This window comes from Hyperoodon ampullatus (genome assembly GCF_949752795.1).
Source record: "Hyperoodon ampullatus genome assembly, chromosome: 5".
Lineage (NCBI taxonomy): Eukaryota > Metazoa > Chordata > Mammalia > Artiodactyla > Ziphiidae > Hyperoodon > Hyperoodon ampullatus.
Genome location: NC_136918.1, coordinates 30277746 through 30296672, shown reverse-complemented (window position 1 = coordinate 30296672; position 18927 = coordinate 30277746).

Genomic DNA, 18927 nt, shown 5'->3' with positions numbered 1-18927 from the left:
CCACAGAGACAGGCATCACCCCAAAAGTGCCATAGAGGCACGCCTGAAATAAGTATGCATTCCCAAATATGTGTTAAAATTAAAAACAAAACTTTAATGTGTCCGGGCGCTGGTATCAAAATGGCGTCCTGAAGTTACAGGATTAGCATGATCGATGGCGATTATTCCTATCATCGGCCGCAGAATCAATTGAAATGCCAACAGAAATAGAAAATAGAAACACGTATATGGAGAACAGGTAGGGAGACATCAAAAGTCCAGAAACTTGGACGACTTTCTGTCAAGTCTGAGGGAGATGGGGTTGGATTGGAAGGAACACCAGTTAGGGCAGGCCAACTTGGTGTTCAAGACGTTCATTCTTTCAAGAAATAGTTATCTAGGTGTGCGATTTGCCGGATACCCAAGGTGTAGGAGTGAACAAAACAGCCAAACATTCCTTCGCTCCGGGAGTTCAAGTTGTGAGGGGGAGAATTTTTCTTCTAGGCCTTACAGGAAGCTAGGCCTGTCTAGAGAATTCTAGAACTTTATCAGGGTCGGAGAAACAGGGCCTAGAGCAAGGGAGAGCTGTGGGGCAGTTGGTGGAGCAAGTCACATAACTTTGGGAACCACTCCAGCACCCTGTATCCACAGGGGGTAACTGACTGTGACTTTTATCCTCCAACTTCACTTTGGTACTGATGAAAAGTTAGAAAATGTTACTTTGTGAGCTGGCAAAATGGTGGTCATCTGTAACCGGAAAACTGACCACAAACAGCTAGCATTACTGGATAATATAATAACTTCATGTCTTCAGTTCAATGTGCAGTTAAACTAAAGAAATGAAGGGAAATCCCAAGAGGCCAGAAATCAAAATAAACTGAAAATCAGAGAGCAGTGACTTGAACAGATTCTTCTCCGCCCCTGGGTGTGAGGGCTGGAGTGTAGGGTGACTAATCAACTGGTTTGACCGGGACCTTCCTGGTTTTAGCCCTGAAAACACCCAAATTCTTGGAGACCAGGTCCAAGGCAAACCAGGAGAGTTGGTCATCTTAGGTGTGGGCAGAACGTTAGTTTCTGTAACTTGAGGCCTGAAAGTATAGGGACACGAGGTAAGGGTCTGGAATAGCTCAGGGTGGGAGCTGGTACTGAATACGCTACAAAAAGCCATTGTCCCAGAGAGACATCAGCTCAGGAGAAGGGTGGACTAGGGACAATGTAAAACACCCAGTGGACAAGCAAGTGAGGAAGCTTATCCCATTTCTGGGTGAAAATGAAAATTATTTAACTCCAATGAAATTTTAAAATCCTAGACCTGCATTCATGAGTTTAGAGTTTGGAGTTTAAATCTGGAGCACTTATGTGGCGTTGGGATTTCAAAAGCTAGAAATTGATTCCCCTTAACCTTCGCCTCCTCCCCCCAAAAAGATCCCAGACAGGGTGCAACTGTAATGCCTAGCAGAAAAAAATGTAAAACCAACCTGGAGGGATGCTTCCGTAAAAGGCTGAAAGGGATTCTCATGAGAAAAGAACCCTTTAAAGTTAAACTCAGAGTGAAAAGTTATAACATACCATTTACCATGAATAAGAATGGCAAACGATGAAGATTAAAATGTCAAAAACTTAACAAAAGAAACTTCTTTTGGAGTGTGTGTGCATATGCCTGGGCACATGTCTTTTTCTCTTATTTGGAGTCATACACTCTATGTATATTGTAAGGTGATTTTTCTACTATGTTATAACTTGTAAACAAAGTCTCAAACCAGTAAATATCTTTGCTCTCCTCTCGATAATTCAAAGACCTTAGGATGTTTTAAGTTGGCACACCCCTCCCAATTTATAAGCTATTATTAATCACTACTTTAGTTCTATCCTGTTTTCCTTCTATGAATTAGACATCATGTTTTTTAAAGCCACCTGCATGTGTAAAAATATTTTGCTTACTATTTCTTTGCATATCTCAGATCTTTCTTCTGCATTGTTTTCCTTGTGCCTGAAGTAAGTTCCATAGGATTTCCTTTAATAAGTGTGATGTGTGGTAAACTCAGGTTTTTTCCCACCCGAAATGCTTTTATTTTGCCCTTGTTCATTGAAGATAATTCTACTGGATATAATTCTAGGTTAGCAGTTGTCTTTTTTCCTCAGAATATTGAACATATTATTCTGTTATCTTCTGGTTTCTGTTGCTCCTGAGAAATCTGCTATCAATCTAATTGCTGGTTAAGATCTGTTTTTCTTTGGTGTTCTGAAATTTCACAGTGATGTGACAAGGTGTACAGTTTTAAAATTTTTTTCGCCTTAGGAGTTTTGGGGCTCTCTGGATTTGTAGATTAGCTTTCAAGAATTCTAAAAAATTTCACCCATTTTCTTGTCAAAGATTAACTGGTTAGGGAATTTAACCTATTTTTCATATTCCATAAGCAGTTCTTATGGTGATTTTTGTTTAGCTCATGACTTTTTCAAAGGTTGATAGTATTTTCTTAAAACCTTATGGAATCGTCACGTAACATAGAGAAAAAGAATTGATTTAAGATTAAGATTGACTGTTACTATTTCTTTTTTTTTTTTTCTTTTTTTTGCGGTACGCGGGCCTCTCACTGCTGTGGCCTCTCCCGTTGCGGAGCACAGGCTCCGGACGCGCAGGCTCAGCGGCCATGGCTCACGGGCCCAGCAGCTCTGCGGCACGTGGGATCTTCCTGGACCGGGGCACGAACCCGTGTTCCCTGCATCGGCAGGCAGACTCTCAACCACTGCGCCACCAGGGAAGCCCGACTGTTACTATTTCTATGTGTTAAGATTGGTAGCATAATTCACATAAATTCAGAAATAAATCTCTATATTGCTTCCTTATCCTCCAAGACTGATAGGGAAGTGAGAAGAAAAAAGACTGATTTTTAAACTCCTCTGCCAGTTCTTTTGTGCTCTTAAAGCCTGTGGCTTTGGATAGAAGGCTTACAATTAGCAGTATAAACACTCTTAAACTTCATTCATTTGCAAACCATTTTCATATTTTAAGTTGTATCTGCTCTGAATCTCTATTTCATTATTTACCTAACTTTTTAAAAACTGACTTGTCATAAGCAAAAATATTTATGAAATCACATTTATTGTGTTAGTTACTTTTTTTTTAGCAATGCATGTTAAAATATATAATTATTAACATTTAAAACAATATTGGTCTGTGGATCACTTCAGATCACACTTTCCCAGAGCAATAGAAAAAGACTGGATTAGGAGAACTTTTTATCCAGTCGCTGGATATGCAAAGTTAGGTCCCAGGAACTAGTGGGTGGAGTGTCAGATTGTTCTTCATAATAAATGGGAGTAATTCGATCTGAAGAGGGAAACCGAGCAAGGCTGGAAAAGTGGAAATCTGGGAATTTGGAAAAAAGGAATAAGCTTGCAAAGTGAAAAGTTGGAGCCTGCAATGAAAGATGTTATCTGAGTACATTGGAGTCATCTGGAGGCTTTTAAAAGTTCACATTCCCAGGCCTTACCCCAGACCAATTAATTCAGGATGAGACCCAGACATTAGTATTTCTTAAAAAAAAATGTTTTCTCGAGTTAATCTAATATGCAACTAAATTTGAAAATCTTTGGTATAGAGCTTTGCTACTCAAACTGTGGTCCTCACACCAGCAGCTTTGCATAATCTGGGTGCTGTGGAATCTCAGGCCCCACCCTAGACTTACTGAATCAGAATCTGCAGTTTGATAAGATCTCCAGATGGCTCACAAACACATGAAAGTTCAGGAAGCACTGACATAGAGAATATTTGCCCTAAACAACTTGCATTCTTGGATTTGAGAATCCCTCACTTTACAGGGAGAGACTGCTTTCCCAGCCTCTCTTTCAGCTAGACCTGGGCATGTGACCTAAACAACACCAATGAGAGGCACCTACCCTAAATTTTGAATAGGGGACTAATTATGCCACAAAGCAGTGACAGCAGCAGCAGCCCTGGCATCAGTCAGAGCAGCGATATCCACTGAGGTCAGCTGTGCAAGCTGTGATGCCATTCAGTAGCCAGCAGTAGCAGCTGAAGCTCCTTCACTGGACCAGTTCTGCAACATGATTCCACATGTTGTTCCTGCAGACACAGACTTCCAACCTGGTTCTTCAGTCCTTTATGAGATTCCTTTTCTATTTAAATCAGCCAAAAGTACTGTGGCTATTGCTTGCAACAAAAAACCTTGACTGAAATAGGTGGAGAGTGAGGTCAGCCAAAGTGCTTTTAAGTAGATGGTTAACAGCCAAAAGATTTATGGCTTTTTGCTCTGACTCCATAACACAATACCCCTCTATTGCTTCCAACGTTTAATAAGGTTCTACTACATACACAAAGGCTTTGTGCCAGTGGCGTTTTGTGAGGGCCGTCAAAAAAGTGTCTCTTTTCCCTCTCCGGAGCAACGTAGTATAGACAGGGACTGCACGGTCTGCAGCAGGATGATCCACAGATGAAATAATTCATCAGGAACAGAAGCTTGGAGCCAGAAGTGACCTGGAAACCATAAATCATACTTTCAGAATTCCCAGAGATATAGAAAGAGATGTGTGCTATACCAACTGCACACTGAACTCTGAGCCAATGCCATTTAAATCTCAAGGTATGGTACCTTAGCTTCTATTGGGCCTATATTCACATGGCCCAGCATAGCAACACACATCTCAAGGGCACTTATGTGTACTTGCAGAGATGTCTGTCCACTGAGCAATGTTGCTTAAGCCCCATTTATTCACCTTTAACCCTAGTACCTGCATAATAGTTTGTTCATTTAACACTTAATCTCATAAGCAGGTTGCCTGAATTTGGGGGTTGGCCTGAGCCACGCTGACCTAATCTTCACAGTGGCTTCAAAAGACCTGCCTAAACAGATGACCGTGAAAGTGACTGACTTATTAAAAGTAACAATAATGACAAAAATCACTGATGCTGATATGGTGCTTACTACGTACCAGGCACTATTTTAACCGTCTTACTTCTGTTAATTCATCCAATCTTTATAATAATAATAGGTACTATTATTATCATCCCCATTTTATACAGAAGGAAGCAGAGGCACAGAGAGGTCAAATAACTTGCCCAAGATCACACAGCTGGTAAATACCAGAGTGGCAGTTTTGAGCCAGTCTGGCTTCTGAGTCTGAATTCTTAACCATCACGCTGTGTTAGCAAACTTCGTGAAAGATGAAAGGGCTGATGTAGTGGGACAAATTAAATCCCTGACTTCCATGAGAGTAGCCAAGTAAAGAGGAAGGTTGGGAGTCTTTTCTCACTTTAAAAAAGGTTTTTTAGTCATTTCTGATATATTCACATTAATAAGTAGGGCCAGGGACCAGGACTTCAGTGGTTCCATCAAAATGAAGGAAAACCCCCAAATCTACATTCAAACCAACCTACACCATTGAATTGCTCCAACACAATTGGCCCTTGAGGAGGCTACCCGATTAACAGAAATTTCCCTCTGAACTTTGCCGGTCAGAAAACCTTCTAGTCCTTTTCCCAAGTGTTGGGGTCACAACTATACTGTTTGACAACCTCATCTCCAGCCCTGGCTCACACTGCTGGCTGCCTACTCACGCTTATACTCCTCGCAATCGCTTTGAAACTGCTTTTTTCTGAGTCAAGAGGCATCACTGAGCAGACATTTGCAAATCAGAGAAGCAGAGGCTGTTTTACACCGTGGAGGAGCAGGGAGAAAAGGCTGGTAGAACTCACTCTTCTCATTTTCCTCAGGCCTAGTCAACTTCACCTTCATTTCCATAGTTTTTCTGTATTTAAATGTTTTCTTTTCCTTATCCATTTTTTTCAGAATACAAGAATACATTTCCCTTTCTAAAGAAATGAAAAACATTAAAGGTAAGGTTTAAATTCCCTTTGACCACCAACTCTCCATCCCAGATCTCTCCCCAGAGGTAATAACCACTGTTGGTAGTTTGGTGTGAATACTTGCACACCTTTTTCTAGGCTTTCCCTTTTGTATACTTATATGCAATATTTTTTGTTTGTATTTATAGAAAGTACTTATGCTAATGGAAAATATGTACTTCTTTTAGTATACTTGTAGAAAATATACACTACTTATGCTACTTATGCTATATTACTATACATAGTTTATATAGGACATATACTATATGCTATAGTATATACTTATAGACTATATATGTATATTTATAATATGTAATACTTTATTGTATGTTGTTAACACAAATGGTATCATACTGTACACATCTTGCAACTTGATTTTTTTCCTTTAACTGTATGACTAAGAGACTTCTAATGTCAGTATATGGATCTACCTAATATCTTTTAACAGTGGCATAATTTTACATAATGTGGATATACCATAGTTACTTATCCATCCCCTGGTCAATGGACCTTTAAGTTGTTTTCACTTTTTCATTGCTACAAATATACACAATGAGCCTATCTAATTGGAGCCACATGAGTATTTTTCTGCAGTGAACACCAAAAAGTGTAACTGCTGGGTCACGGGATATGCACGTTTCAAATTTTAATAGGTAGCAGGAAACTGCCCTTTAAAGTGCTGGGCCAGTATATACCAGTTTACAGCTGTGAGTGTGAGTCAATTCATTTGCCAATATTGATACTATTACACTTGAATTTGTCAGCCCAATGGCACAAAAAGAGCATCTAATTTTCATTTTACTTTGCATTTCCCTAATTGTTCATGGAATTAATTGATTCTCTTTTTTGCTGTCTGTTGACTGTTCAGTTTCTTCTTCTGGCCTGTTCTTAGCCATTGGCCATTTTTCTTTTGGGTTGCTTGTCTTTTGTATATTGTTTTGTGGGAGTCTGGCTTCTTTCTTTTCCTTCTCAGCCCCTTGGGCAAAGGTTGCAGTGGTATTGGCGCTTCCTTGAAATTCTAGTCCAGTGTAATGCATTAGAGTTACCTTCATTTCCAAGAGTTTCTTTCCCTAAATCAAAGAGATGTAAGCCACAAACAAGAGAGGAAAGGAAATCTGTGGTGTAAACATCAACTGTTGAAGCTTTCAGTGCCTTTGAACATCAACCCGTTCCTGGACATCCTCCTAAAAACCCGATAAGAGCTCTTATTTAAATCAGTTAGTCCCTCACTTTCAAAGAAAGTGCCTAAAAAACCCCAGAGAGGGCTTCCCTGGTGGTGCAGTGGTTGAGAGTCCGCCTGCCGATGCAGGGGACGCGGGTTCGTGCCCCGGTCCGGGAAGATCCCACATGCCGCGGAGCGGCTGGGCCCGTGAGCCATGGCCACTGAGCCTGCGCGTCCGGAGCCTGTGCTCCACAATGGGGGAGGCCACAACAGTGAGAGGCCCACGTACTGCAAAAAAAAAAAAAAAAAAAAAAAAAAGAAACCCCCAGAGAAATCTGCTCAGGGCAACAATGTACTAAGATCCAACAACTTTGGAAGTTCTGTTCTTGCCCCTGGTCCCCTCTGTTTAGAGTGAGAGTACCTGTAGAGAAGAGAGGCGAGACTTCAGATGAATAAATACATCGTTCACAGGACCAGCATTTAGAGCCTAGCAGGAAAGGCTCAGAAAGCAACTTGATTAACACAAACAAATTAATCTCTGATCACCCTAAAAAGGAGAAGCTGTTTCCTTTTCCCTACTAGGGATTTTTCCTGTGTCCTATGTGGAATTGACTGAAAAAGAAATCTGTCTTTAATTTTAGAGCTCCCTTTTGGCAAACATTTTGTGTTTTGTAGCTGTAGCTAGCATTTCAGCCAACCTGGACAAAGAAACGGAAGTGAAAGGGCAGAACAGAACCCAAATTGAAAGAAAATCAGAGAGTAAAGAAAGAAAAGACATAGAAAAGGAGAAAATGCACATACTTAAAAAAAGAAAGGAAATAGTTGAGGGAAACATTCTTTTGTCATTTTCCATATCTGGCCAGTCAACAAGTTCTGTCAGTTTTCCTTCAAATTGATTCTCTAACAGAGCTTCCTTTCTGTTCCTACCACTTTCTTTCAGACCATGAGACATACTCTTGGTTAAAAAAAAAAAATCAGGTCATGTTCTCTTCTTTTTGTGCCTGGATGATTCCAATAGCTCTGTGACTGGAATCCATGCCACCTAAATCTCCATCAGACGCTACTGTCAGTGTATTGCTCTCTTGCTCTGCTCACAAACCTTCCAGCATTCCCTAGTGCTAGCTTTATTATATTAAATTTTACCTTTTCAGCCTGGCTCTTAGATCTCTTTACTATACGATCTCGCCCTACATAGCCCTAATCAAACTGTCTCACCAACTCCCTTCTCATTCTGCCTTTTCTGTATTCCTTCCTTTTATTTTTTTAATAAATTTATTTACTTTATTTATTTATTTTTGGCTGCATGGTGTCTTCGTTGCTGTGCACGGGCTTCTCATTGCAGTGGCTTCTTCTCTTGTTGCACAGCACAGGCTCTAGGCGCGTGGGCTTCAGTAGTTGTGGCTTGTGGGCTCTAGAGCACAGGCTCAGTAGTTGTAGCTAACGGGCTTAGTTGCTCCATAGCATGTGGGATCTTCCTGGACCAGGACTTGAACCCGTGTCCCCTGCATTGGCAGGCAGATTCTTTTTTTTTTTTAAACCAAAAAAAAAAAAAATTATTGAGGGTCAGACACTCTACCTACCTTATTACATGTATTATCTATTTCAGTACTGATAATACTCTGTAAATAAGTACTTTCATTTTATGCATGAATAAAGTGAAGATTGCAGAGCATAAATGACTTGCCTGGGCTTATGTTATTACTAAATTAGTGAAGCTAGGGTGACATGAGAACTTATAATCTGCACTACCTGATATAGGAGACACTAGAATCACAAAATCTATATGATTTCTATTATTTAATTTGTACATGTGTTTACATACATCACTGGCAAAAATATCCATTTTTGGTCATTTCTAAATAGCACCGTGTATGCAAAAGCTCACTGAAATTTTTATTCTGTTCCTTTAAAATCCGTTGTTCATCTTGCAGTTTTCTTTTTTAAATATCTTCATTGGAGTATAATTGCTTTACAATGGTGTGTTAGTTTCTGCTTCATAACAAAGTGAATCAGCTATACATATACATATATCCCCATATGCCCTCCCACTTGCTGTCTCCCTCCCACCCTCCCTCTCCCACCTGTCTAGGTGGTCACAAAGCACCGAGCTGATCTCCCTGTGCTATGTGGCTGCTTCCCACTAGCTATCTATTTTACATTTGGTAGTGTATATATGTCCACGCCACTCTTTCACTTCGTTCCAGCTTACCCTTCCCCCTCCCCATGTCCTCAAGTCCATTCTCTATGTCTGCGTCTTTATTCCTGTCCTGCCCATAGGTTCTTCAGAACCTTTTTTTTTTTCTTTTTTAGATTCCATATATATGTGTTAGCATACAGTATTTGTTTTTCTCTTTCTGACTTACTTCACTCTGTATGACAGGCTCTAGGTCCATCCACCTCATTAAAAGTAACTCAATTTCGTTTCTTTTTATGGCTGAGTAATATTCCATTGTATATATGTGCCACATCTTCTTTATCCATTCATCCAATGATGGACATTTAGGTTGCTTCCATGGCCTGGCTATTGTAACTAGTGCTGCAGTGAACATTTTGGCACATGACTCTTTTTGAATTATGGTTTTCTCAGAGTATATGCCCAGTAGTGGGATTGCTGGGTCGTATGGTAGTTCTATTTTTAGTTTTTTAAGGAACCTCCATACTGTTCTCCATAGTGGCTGTATCAATTTATATTCCCACCAACAGTGCAAGAGTGTTCCCTTTTCTCCACACCCTCTCCAGCATTTATTGTTTGTAGATTTTTTGATTATGGCCATTCTGACTGATGTGAGGTGATACCTCATTGTAGTTTTGATTTGCATTTCTCTAATGATTAGTGATGTTGAGCATCCTTTCATGTGTTTGCTGGCAATCTGTATATCTTCTTTGGAGAAATGTCGATTTAGGTCTTCTGCCCGTTTTTGGATTGGGTTGTTTGTTTTTTTGATATTGAGCTGCATGAGCTGCTTGTATATTTTGGAGATTAATCCTTTGTCACTTGCTTCATTTGCAAATATTTTCTCCCATTCTGAGGGTTGTCTTTTCGTGTTGTTTATGGTTTCCTTTGCTATGGAAAATCTTTTAAGTTTCATTAGGTCCCATTTGTTTATTTTTGTTTTAATTTCCATTTCTCTAGGAGGTGGGTCAAAAAGGATCTTGCTGTGATTTATGTCATAGAGTGTTCTGCCTTTGTTTTTCTCTAAGAGTTTTATAGTGTCCAGTCTTACATTTAGGTCTCTAATCCATTTTGAGTTTACTTTTGTGTATGGTGTTAGGAAGTGTTCTAATTTCATTCTTTTACATGTAGCTGTCCAGTTTTCCCAGCACCACTTATTGAAGAGGCTCTCTTTTCTCTGTTGCATATTCTTGCCTCCTTTATCAAAAATAAGGTGACCATATGTGCAAGGGTTTATCTCTGGGCTTTCTATCCTGTTCCGTTGATCTATACTTCAGTTTTTGTGCCAGTACCATACTGTCTTAATTACTGTAGCTTTGTAGTATAGTCTAAAGTCAGGGAGCCTGATTCCTCCAGCTCCATTTTTCTTTCTCAAGATTGCTTTGGCTCTTTGGGGTCTTTTGTGTTTCCATACAAATTGTGAAATTTTTTGTTCTAGTTCTGTGAAAAATGCCATTGGTAGTTTGATAGGGATTGCATTGAATCTGTAGATTGCTTCGTGTAGTATAATCATTTTCACAGTGTTGATTCTTCCAATCCAAGAACATGGTATATCTCTCCATCTGTTTGTGTCATCTTTAATTTCTTTCATCCATGTCTTATAGTTTTCTGCATACAGATCTTTTGTCTCCTTAGGTAGGTTTATTCCTAGGTATTTTATTCTTTTTGTTTCAGTGGTAAATGGGAGTGTTTCCTTAATTTCTCTTTCAGATTTTTCATCATTAGTGTATAGGAATGCAAGAGATTTCTGTGCATTAATTTTGTGTCCTGTTACTTTACCAAATTCATTGATTAGCTCTAGTAGTTTTCTGGTAGTATCTTTAGGATTCTCTATGTATAGTATCATGTCATCTCAGCAGGCAGATTCTTAACCACTGTACCACCAGGGGAGCCCATGTATTCCTTCCTTTTAGAAAGCCCTTCCAACTGTGCATTTCCCCCCTGAATTCCACCTATACTTGAAGGTCTAGTCAAGTTTCCCCTTCTCTTTGAAATTTTCTGTCAATTCCACCATTATCTTCCTCTTCTAGACATTTCAGTGCCCAAATTGTGTAACATGAAATTTTGGATGGCAAAACCTCTGAAATTGGGGAAAGAGTATAGCAAGTCTTTGGATTTACATTGGGTTTGCATTGTCTCTTAATGATTGGGGGTGAGGGGAGCTCTTTACCCTCTCTGAAGCTCTGTTGTTGTCTGTAAAATGGGGTAATATTGTTTTACCTTAGAGGATCAGTGGAAGGAGAGGGCAGGTGGAAGGATAGGTATCTGGTGCTTAACACCATGCCTTGCCAATAAAAAAAAAACACACCAGTTAAGCCAATATTTTGCTTCCTGTTCTCATACCCTCTTCTGAGAGAACCTTTTCCTACCACAGCCCCAGAAGAGATACCCACTCTTTTGGATGCTTTTTGGATATAGGTTAAAAAATGCCTGATAAAAAGTGATTAAATAATACTGATTTAAAAAAAACACCTAATAAATATGAAGTCTAGATATAAGCAGTTCTAGCATTGGTGTTGAGGCTCCATGATGTCAGGACTCTGAATTAGCACCTCTGGGATTCTTTGGTTAGTACAGTAAAGCATGACTTACCCTCATGGAAAGAAGGAAGGAACTTTCTTACATCTCTCTTTTATCTGGGAGGAAAATCTTTCCTAATAGACTTCCTTTTGTACCTTATTGGCCAGAACTGTGTGATGTATCCCCTTCCAGCTCAAAGAGAGTCTGGGTAAGTGCATATCTGGCCAAAGGGAAATGCATTTATAATAATTGACCTGAACTAGTCATGATTCATCCTCTGGGCTTGGGCACATTCCTGCTTGATACCAGAAGTGGGTTCTATTGTCAAGGAAGAAGAGGGGATGGCTATATTTTAGGTGTCAACCATGACTGTCCTTCGGGCAACTCAAGATGCCACCTCAGTTCTTCCGGCCACGACTGATTGTATGGGAATGAACATTGACCTAACCTGGATCAATTGGATTCTCTCCCTTTAGCATTTGAATTAAGAACTCAAGAATCAGTATTTCCTGATTCCAGCGCCTTACATTCTATGATAGAGCTTGGCATCTTTCCAATAAGTCTCCTTTTAGTGGGTTTCTGTTTCTTGAAATCAGAGAGCCTGATTAAGCCAGAGACTCAATTAAATGGTCTCAATTAATAATCACTAAGATAATTATTCTAACATTTACTGTCCTATTTTGTTTTTTAATGGTTTCATGCATGTTAATCTCATCTTGCACATAGCCTATAAATCCCTCAAGGCAGAAATCAATTGTGTATTTTATTTCCCGTAGTATTAACCACAAGGGGTGATGAGCTCCCTTAACACTTGTTGAATAATTTTTTGGTTGGTTTCTACTCTTCTTTAGTTAATATTTTTAACTGTTCCAGAAGTAGATAAAAAGGAAAACATGGTGATATATAATCCATCAGATTAGCAAAATGCAGTTCCAGATTGCTGGTTTGATGAATTTAAAATCATTTAAAATACAGAAAATTGACAAAAGAACAAAGAGACATAAACAAATACGAAAACAGTAGTCGTTATCTCTAAGAGGTAGTATTATGGATCTGTCCTCATCATACTAATCTAAATCTTTCAGATTTTCCATACCAGCCATGAATTACTTTCAGAATCTGAAAAGAAATGTTAATTTCAAAAGAGGCAATCAGGAAAAAATATATTTGGCCACTTAGTACATGTTTTTTAATTTCCTTCTTTTGTCTAAGGGTATGCTACAAATAAACTTTAACATTAGAGACACTTTGATCTTCATTGAATAGTGTAAAATTTGGATTTTGACTTCCTTTTAACTCAGAATAACATTAATCTCATAGAAAAGTTTAACACAATTTAAAGCACACGATACCAAGTCATAAGTTTTCCCTTAAAGTACTTTTAAAAATTCCTATTTAGTTGAAAGCAATTTAAAAAATGAACAAAAGTCTGCTTGGCTATGTTTTAAGTCTAAAATCATTTGAGTTTTCTTGACATCTCTGCTCATTGTTTAAAAGGAATGCTACTTTGTTATCAGAGCATCCAAATGTTTAATGGGCATTTGTGCAAAAGTCTGACAAGTAGAAACAAAATTTCTCCAGAATTCAGTATCACAAGAGCTTTTGTTTCAAGCCAAAAATTAGACAAATCTGTTTTTCTCCTAACACTCTGAATATTTTATATCATACAGACCCCGTGTAAGTAAATATCCATGTTTTTAAAAAACAAAATTAATATTAGACTTCTTTTTGTTTGTAAAAAGAGCTGGATTCAACAGGTTCCAGATGTCGCAACTGGACCACAGATGTATCCACAATAACAATAAGGGGAATACATTTTTTTGGTTTTGATTCCAGGCAGAAACAATCTCCACTTATGAATTCACATTAGGGCCACAAAAAAAGTACTCTTTTACCCAGTAAATAAACACTATTGTTTTAGCAAAGTGCTTCAAGACGTGATGTTGTATAAGGACCACACCTTCCTATCACAGGGTTGGCAGCAGATACACAGGCTCCTCATCTTTAAAAATCCACTGCTGTTGATGTTACAAGAGTCACCAGGGTCCAGTGTTCACCCAGGCTACATTCAGAGGTGCAGAGAAAAGGCAGCTTCTTTAACTTTCTTCGGTAGAGCCCTCAGAATGGGACAAAATATTTGCAAATGAAGCAACCGACAAAGGATTAATCTCCAAAATTTACAAGCAGCCCATGTAGCTCAATATCAAAAAAACAAACACCCCAATCCAAAAATGGGCTGAAGCCCTAAACAGAGATTTCTCCAAAGAAAATATACAGATAGCCAACAAACATATGAAAGAATGCTCAACATCAGTAATCGTTAGAGAAATGCAAATCAAAACTACAATGTGGTATCACCTTGCACCAGTAAGAATGGCCATCATCAATAAATCAACAAACAATAAATGCTGGAAAGGGTGTGGTGAAAGGGAACCCTCCTGCCCTGTTGGTAGGAATGTAAATTGATACAGCCACTATGGAGAACAGTATGGAGGTTCCTTAAAAAACTAAAAATAGAACTACCATATGACCCAGCAATCCCACTACTGGGCATATACCCTTAAGAAACCATAATTCAAAAAGAGACATGTAGGGGCTTCCCTGGTGGCGCAGTGGTTGAAAGTCCGCCTGCCGATGCAGGGGACACGGGTTCGTGCCCTGGTCCGGGAAGATCCCACATGCCGCGGAGCGGCTGGGCCCGCGAGCCATGGCCGCTGAGCCTGCACGTCCGGAGCCTGTGCTCCGCAACGGGAGAGGCCACAACAGTGAGAGGCCCTGCGTCCCGCAAAAAAAAAAAAAAAAAAAAAAAAGAGACATGTACCACAATGTTCATTGCAGCACTATTTACAGTAGCCAGGACATGGAACCAACCTAAATGTCCATCGACAGATGAATGGATAAAGAAGATGTGGCACATATATACAATGGACTATTACTCAGCCATAAAAAAAAAACGAAATTGAGTTATTTGTAGTGAGGTGGATGGACCTAGAGTCTGTCATACTTAGTGAAGTAAGTCAGAAAGAGAAAAACAAATACCATATGCTAACACATATATATGGAATCTAAAAAAAGAAAATGGTACTGATGAACCTAGTTGCAGGGCAGGAATAAAGATGTAGACATAGACAATGGACTTAAGGACACGTGGTGGGAGTGGGAAGCTGGGGCGAAGTGAGAGTAGCATCGACATATATACGCTACCGAATGCAAAACAGCTGGCTGTTGGGAAGCATCAGCATGGCACAGGGAGATCAGCTCAGTGATTTGCGATGACCTAGAGGTGTGGGATAGGGAGGGTGGGATGGAGGCCTAAGAGGGAGGGGATATGGAGATATATATATATATGCACGTGGCTGATTTGCTTTGTAGTGCAACAGAAACTAACACAGTATTGTGAAGAAATTATAGTCCAATAAGGATCTATTTAAAAAAATACAAGGATAGTGAAAATCAGGTCATATTAATACCAACTAGCATCTCTAATGTATAACAGAAAGCAAGCATCTATTTCTTTGTATAATTTTGATCACCCAAGATTAATATGGTTGTACACACTTGGATGAAAACCAAGTGGCATTAGGGTATTTACCAAGGAAGGACTGCAGAGGCATCAAACAAGGAAGCTGGGGACACCAACCACTCCCAGGATTATAATCATGCGGTTTCTCAGGAGATAACTGTAATCTAATCAAATGCCTAATATATGTAATCTAATCAAATGCCTAATTTGGGCACAGAAGTAGGTGGCATTGTGGAAATTGTGCAGCCCGGACGCAGCAGACGTTGCAGACTGGCTGACTCAAACTCAACCTCCAACCGCCTTCTCCCTTACGTGTCTCAACTACAGAGGCTGTAAAAGGTGAAATTTTTCTTTTCTAGCCTCTATTATGGGCAGTGGAGCAAGTGACACACTTCAGGTCCGTGAGATACAGGCAGAAGCTCTTGAGAGGGAGCCCCTATTGTGTCACTTCCTACATAAAAAGGCACAGCCTCCTGAAGAGAAAGCCCCTTGCCCATCATTCTTGCTCTTTTCCCTCTTGGACACAGTTGCGTGGCTTGGAGGGGCAGCAACCATCAGAGGACCATGAATTGACAAAGACGACGTGAACATCATTATATTAAAGATGAAGGAGTAGAAAAAGAGAAAATGCCTGGGTCTCTGATAGCATCATGGAACTTCAGTACCACCTCTGCTTAACTTAGAAGGTCATGTTCAACGAAATAAAAACATACTCCCTTCAGGGAGTTATTTAAGTCACCAGTGCGTGCGGGGGGAGGCGGGAGGGGGATCTGTTATTTGCAGTGAATGCAATCGTAAGTGATACAGCGGTCAGAGAAAGGGAGGGTTTTAGATTTAGGATAGTAAAAACGTGCACGTTTGAGAGAACTTGTTGAGTGCTTTCGACTTGTTACATCGCCTGCTGACTTTAGTTAATTCATTGTATGGTTTTCTATCCAAGATGTGGTACTCATTCTATAATGAGTCAATGTGACTGTATGAAGGAAATCACGAACAGGGAAAATTGGTGGCTCAAACCTCCAGAGCCCTCCACAACTTGGCCTGGGATTGGAGCTCGCTATGTAGCCCATTCCTGAGATGGCCCCCCTGCCCCTGACATCGCCTCTGAGGAGGGAGTAGAACAGGCAGTCAGCAGAATGCTGTGCCCATTGCCAAGGAGGAAGGAGCCAAGGGCCTGCTCAGAGGGGAGAGTCTGAGACCCCAACCCCTACTTTCTGAGATTCGAAGTTAGAGGCAGATATAGAGATGGGGTAGAATGAGATGGCTTTGACCAGGACGTGTGATCCCAGTACAGAAGGACCCAAATGATCTCAAAGAACTCACTGAGGGGAATGGAAGGTGTGGCTTGGTGACTTAGGCCCTACACGAGGGTCCAGATTTTGTGGGGCTTTCTGGTTCTGGTCCCATAGTTGACTTATTTATTGTTCACTGAAATTCAGGGCCCTTCACTGTAGTGCCGCTCCCCATGAGAGGGCTGTACATCCCCACCCCGTGAATTTGGTCGTGGCTGTGGGACTTGATTTGCTCTGGCCAATGAAATGTAGGAGGAAGTAATGTGTGTCACTTCTGGGCAAGGCAGAGAGCCAGGGTCTGGTTCAGCCTGCTCTCTCTTTCCTCTTGCTGGCAACGTTCCAAGAGAGTGGCTGCTTTCCATGGGGATCCTGGAGTGAGGATGACACAGAGCCACAGCAGACCCCCGTGGGCATATAACTATGTGAGAAATAAACCTGTGTTATTGTAAGCCAGTTCAAGTTTGGGGTCTTTTGTTTCTGCAACATACCTAGCTATCCTAACTCCTCAGTTGGGACTAGTTGAGGACATCTAGGCTCAAAATAGATCCTTTGTGTGGCCACACGCTCTGGGGTGCTTCATTTCCAAAACTGGGTTCCATAAAGGGCTAAGGTTATGCCAGGTGGGGGAAATTCACAGGGATACTAGTGAATGTCTTTCTTCTTAAATGTCTAAGAAAAGTATCAAATCTATGGTTATTCTTAGTCTCCTGGGATAATTTATCGTTAAGAAACGGTATGGCATTACTGAGCGCACTGCTATGTGGGATAATGTTGAAAATGATCAGTTCTTCTTCCTCCTTCTACTCCGAAGTTGTATATAAAAATGAGTTTCCTCTACTTGGGCTTTTCACCTCCTCCTTCCCCCTACCCAGGTAGCCAGACATGGTTACCCTCTCCTCTGGGTGGAGAGAGGCCCCGAAGACAGGAAAATACAGGTGGCATATTTGAGTCTTGAATTCAACATATGTTGGTGAAAGGTAGACAGTTGCAGAGGTGGTGAAAGGCAGGATAGTTTAAAAGAACCCAGCGGGGCTTCCCTGGTGGCGCAGTGGTTGAGAGTCTGCCTGCCGATGCAGGGGACATGGGTTCGTGCCCCGGTCCGGGAAGATCCCGCATGCCGCGGAGTGGCTGGGTCCGTGAGCCATGGCCGCTGAGCCTGTGCGTCCGGAGCCTGTGTTCCGCAACGGGAGAGGCCACGACAGTGAGAGGCCCGCGTACCACAAAAAAAAAAAAAAAAAAAAGAACCCAGCAGGTGGGAAGAAATATACTGGGAAAGATTGGGAGGAAGTACCTGAAAGGGGTGCAGCATACAAGTGAAGGACCATGAGCTCCCACCAGAATTGGCATGGTGTGTTTCCCATGCCAGGAGGCTCTCTCAAAGCCGAGCACAGGCCCATCCGTGCCTCCTATTGAGGTCCAGAGAGTGCACAATGCTCATCAGTCATCCGACATCTGTGCTCTGAGATTTTGTTCAGGGCCCCCTCCCCAGCTCACCACAAGTGGACGACAACCAGGATGCTCAGGAGCCCCCTGGAATACAGAGTGGGGTGTGGATATCTAGTAGAGGGTGGTGGTGGTAATGGGGGCTTGAAGAGAAAGCTCCTGCCTGTACCAGCTGGGTCCAAAACAGGCCAGCCGGCCGTCTCCCAGCATGCCTCTATTCCCCAGAAAGTCACCTGGCCTGATGCACAGATGCAGGACATTTAATCTGCACTTTGCTATAAGGACACCCAAATCTATGCTACACATTGTGTCTTAAAAATTATTTTTTGTCTCAAAATTTTAATTTGACCCAAGATAATTAAAAACATTTTCACATAAAAGCCTGTATAGGAATGCTCCTAACAGTATTATTCATAAGTCCAAAGTGGAGGCAACCCAAATGTCCATCAACTAATGAATGGATAAACAAAATGTGATAATTCTCCATACAATGGAATATAATTCATCCATGAAAAGGAATGAAGTACTGACTCTTGCTACAGCATGGATGAACCTTGAAAACATTATGCTAAGTGAAGGAGCCAGACAGAAGACACATCTTGTATAATTTCATTTGTAAGAAATGTCCAGGAAAGGCAAATCCATAGAGACAAAAAGTAGATTAGTGGTGGCCAGGAGCTGGGGGGGAGAGGGGAAGTACTGAGTGACTGCTCGTGGGAATAGGGTTGCTTTTTGGGGTGATAAAAATATTCTGAAATTAGTCGTGATGGTGGCATGACTTGTGAATATACTAAAAACCACTTTAAGAGATTGTGATACATTATATCTCAATAAAAAATTAATTTGTAATAATAGTTAGTACTGATTTCATGTAAAAATATTTATACTACATAAATTTGCTCCCTGTGGATCTGAGATTGAAAGAAGAAAGTTTTAAACAAAAAGCAATCTTGATAGTTAGCAAATTGT